The 4,231-nt window shown below is 35.3% G+C and overlaps 1 pseudogene; it reads right to left on the minus strand.

The window, feature by feature from the left end:
• Positions 1 to 3: 3 nt before the first annotated feature.
• LOC113757048 lies at positions 4 to 3,867 on the minus strand (annotated as a pseudogene).
• Positions 3,868 to 4,231: the final 364 nt, after the last annotated feature.

Genomic DNA, 4,231 nt, shown 5'->3' on the forward strand with positions numbered 1-4,231 from the left:
ATCTATCAATCCTGTATTATCAATCTCTGCTTCTTTTCCCGTGGTAAAGAGTGCAGAACAGCCGGGAAGGGACGCATCTCTGGGGTATTCCATATCTCTACAAATGGAAAATGGCCATCAAATAAATCAAAAACCTATTGGAAATACATTAAATTCTATAGCAGTTGAGAACAAAGTGTTAAATGGTTGTACTAGTCACACTTTATAATGAAACCAAATCAGTACTTCAGAAAAAATGATCAGGTTACTCAGAAAATAATTTAGGTAGTGACACAAACCATACTAGATGCAAACATCTGAGGTTAGAGGAAATACAAGGTACAAAAGAGTATCAAATTTAACTAACCTCTGAGTAATAAAGTCTGAGTCCTTGGACAATATCACAGGTTGATTCTCATTATCTTGAATCCATGGCAGCGTTGTTCCATCTTGGTTACCATCCATCGTCATCGCAAATTGCATTCCACTCTGGAACTGGGAAACAAGACAGGCGCCATACATTATATATGATGCAATGATGATAAGCAATGACATGGCCAGGCCAGATGTGCACATACACATGCAGCTGCAAATTAGTGATTAGTGAATCGCAGACATTTAGACACACACACACACACACGCACAGAGATTTCACTTGTCAGCTGAATGCTTCATTACCTGGCCTGAGCAATTTAATGGCATAAGCTGGTGCTTCACAAAATTTTCCTGTGAAAGGGAACCTAGATATGGTAAATTATATGTGCTGGTTTAGCAACGTGGTTAGATCAAGCAGTGTAGATCAATTTTCTTAGAATGCTCAGATCCTCAAAAAGAAAATCAGATACATCAGGTAATGGTACCATGGAAACTGCCTAACTACCAATATATGCAATATGGGCCAAGAAAATTAAGTGCAGTTATGTCAAATCGATAGCATATTTATGCATATATTGCTATTACTCATAGTAAAATTGTGCTCAATAGATGTAATAGTACCTTAAGTGCACGAACTCTAGTAAGTGATTCCCTCAGTGAACCTTCCATCTGCCTGAGATGCTCAATATCTTCTACCTTCTCTGGGTTACTCCACCAGCTGAGGCCACACAAAATTGTAATGTTAATGAAAGTATCACATGAACAATCTAGCATATAAAACCTAAATAGTGCCTGCAAGCTAGTAAGAAAAGGTCCTTCCAAACACCAAAATTAGCTGGACCTGGATGGCACGAGAACACGGATAATAATAGCCAATATTAGAATCGCCACAACATACCCAGAACAAAATTTCCAATACATTGGCAAAATGGGTGCTGAATCTGAATTCTCAATGGAGCAGTTTTAAGGCAAAAAATGGACTGTACCGACCCCATATAGCATTTCCAAAGTATAACCATTTGAACTTCTGGCTTATCATGTCAACTTAACATCATCAAAGGCACTGAAATTCAATGGCCTGAAATTATAACATCTAGATATACACAGGCTACAGTTAGATGATATAAGAGTGTTTAACTGTTTCAAGAATATTTATGTTCTGTGAATGCATCTTACTTAATAGAGCCTCCTTAGCTCGAATGCTAGTTACCTTTTATTTAGTCCCAAGGGAAATGTTAGTGCCAAAACTAAAGCCTTCAACCATCATTTATATGGTTGAGCGAGCTAGTAAATGGATTATAACTAAATCCTCTCACAGATTTAAGAACAACATAACTTCTGATTTTCTTCATCCTTTTTTTTTCAGTAGAATAACTTATGCATTATATCATCTTTGAGAAAATCATGCCATTTGCTAAGTAAATGAAGCAAATATTTGAGAAGATAATTAATATACACAGAACAAATGTTGTCAAGAAAGTTTGAAGGACAAGATCTTGATTGTTGATCCCTACAACAGTTTTCACATTGTTAAACCTCCATATAATACCAAAAAGTAGAAGAAAAAAGCAATAATTTTCCAGAAAATTTTCCAATCCCTACCTTAGTCTCTTGTGCAATTCTGTTAGTTGAGCTCGCAGAACTCTGACTTGGCTGCAGGATTCCTAGCAGCACATGGATCAACATAAAATACATCATTAATAGCAATAATTTGAATGACTCTTGACACAAAAGTATGCAGATAGCATTGAAAATCATCCAACCTCAACTGATGGAGCACTGCAAGAATGAGAAGATTAAAAATGTTTCAGTTAACTACGCGCATCACAAATTGAATCAATGATATCTAACACCAAACATGGTTACGCACCTTCCATCCAAATACTCTTGAATGTTAATCTCATGGTCAAGCTTCTTAAAAGTTTTCTTCAAAACCTATCAAATGCATGGATGTCTTTTCACTTTATGTAAATGGAGAAATATAATTTCAGTAGATGTAAAAAGGAGACATGATATGACAATAAATTGGATTATGCTTTCAAACTTACCTCAAGGCTTTCCAACTTCCTGTTGCAATGCAGGAGAAAGGAATTATTCAGTTATGATATGATTTTTACTAGCTGGAAATTAATGCCATTTGACCAGAGTTTTTGAATACCTTTTTGCCCTTTCTTGAGAAGATAGTTGAGCAAATTTTGAGATAATCTCATCAACATTGCTGAAGAGACATCAAAGATGAATATTAGCAAGTATTTACTATCACTCATCGACGAGTGTGTACAATCAAAGATGGGATATTTAAACTAGAGATTGATAGTCTACATGAAAGGCAAGTATAAAATGAGACATAAGCCAGATGTACTGTTCTAGTCTATTTAACAACATACTTCTCATAACTATGACTTTAGAAACAAATCACTAAAACCAAAAAGAAATCACAAGCCTTACATAGTTATGCTATTGTTTTCTTAGATGAATCCATAGTAATGTGTCCAATACTTCAAAAGTATATGTCCAGGGAAGAAATTGGAGAAAGACATGCTATACAAATCCTACAACTCCAAAAGTCCAACCCCAACTGCTTTCATAGCTGAATAGTAGCCAACATTGTTTAAAAGGTCAGTTACGCACAAACTAACTTAAGGATGCAATTATCAATTTCCTATGATAAAATAATGATGAAACAAACACCTCTTTTTGAGCAAACTACTTCAAGACATTAAAAGATATGCAATCTGAAAAGGTATTGTCACTACTGAAACAATGCTATCTCCATCATCTAGGCTGAAAGACTCTGGAGACAATTAGGCAAAACTTGTTAAAGGAGAAACTCTAGCAAAATCTCTAGTTCTCTACTATAACCAGACCTGGACAACTCCATTGTGATGATATTTAAGATAAAAACTTTAGCCCATTTGTATGCCTTCATATGTTGAAATGTGAGCTTCCCTGTTCACTCCTATTCTATGTTAACATGACCAACATAACTACAAAAATAGGATCCTCCATCTATAATTGTAATCAACTTATGGCAAGGGATTAGTCAGGTTTAAAGTTTATGGCTAAGAAAAGGAGACAAACACCTTGAGATTTTTAAATTGTCTTTTATACACTTAGCCAGACAGAGAGAAAGCTGGAGAGGAGGATCAATGGGCTCAATTTACAGAATATGTACAACGCCTCAGAAGAATACCACAGTGTGTACAATGTGAGACTACATAAACATAACTGTTAACCTATACAAAACAAAGACACAAAAATGCCCTGTAGCTCATATTAAATCCATCATGCTTTAACTTTATATCAAATCAGATACTTTGAAAATTACCTGCGTGCTCCGGTGAATATGGTTGGTTTTCCATTTGGGGAAAACATAAGAAGCATAATATCAATGTCACATAGTACAGAAATTTCTTTGGCTTTTTTCAAGATTCCAGACCTCCTTTTCGAATATGTAACTTGCCGATTGCTGTTGCTTTCCAATCTCTTTATCTTAAGCTTAACCCTTCCCATCCTATATACAAGTAAAACAAACTCCACTTAGATGCATAAATTTGCAAAGATACCCAAATCATCCTCAAACAGCTGTTTGTAATCTTTACAATGATCCTCACTGCTACATTCCCACGATATTTATACTTCGCATCAGATAATGGGGACAATTAAGCATTTTGATTTCCAAATTTATATGATATAAACAGACCTTACATGTTAAGGATCATTTCTTCAATTCTAACCAAAATAAGAAACCAGGGAACTTTCTTTGGCTCGCTAACAACAGAATACCTTCAAAATTAATTACCTTAAAAGGCAATAATGACCTCAGTTAAAGCTCAAATTTTGCTGAAACCCCATGGATTTCCACTTTTGCCACAAG

The sequence above is a fragment of the Coffea eugenioides genome, unplaced genomic scaffold (genome assembly GCF_003713205.1).
Source record: "Coffea eugenioides isolate CCC68of unplaced genomic scaffold, Ceug_1.0 ScVebR1_2670;HRSCAF=3743, whole genome shotgun sequence".
Lineage (NCBI taxonomy): Eukaryota > Viridiplantae > Streptophyta > Magnoliopsida > Gentianales > Rubiaceae > Coffea > Coffea eugenioides.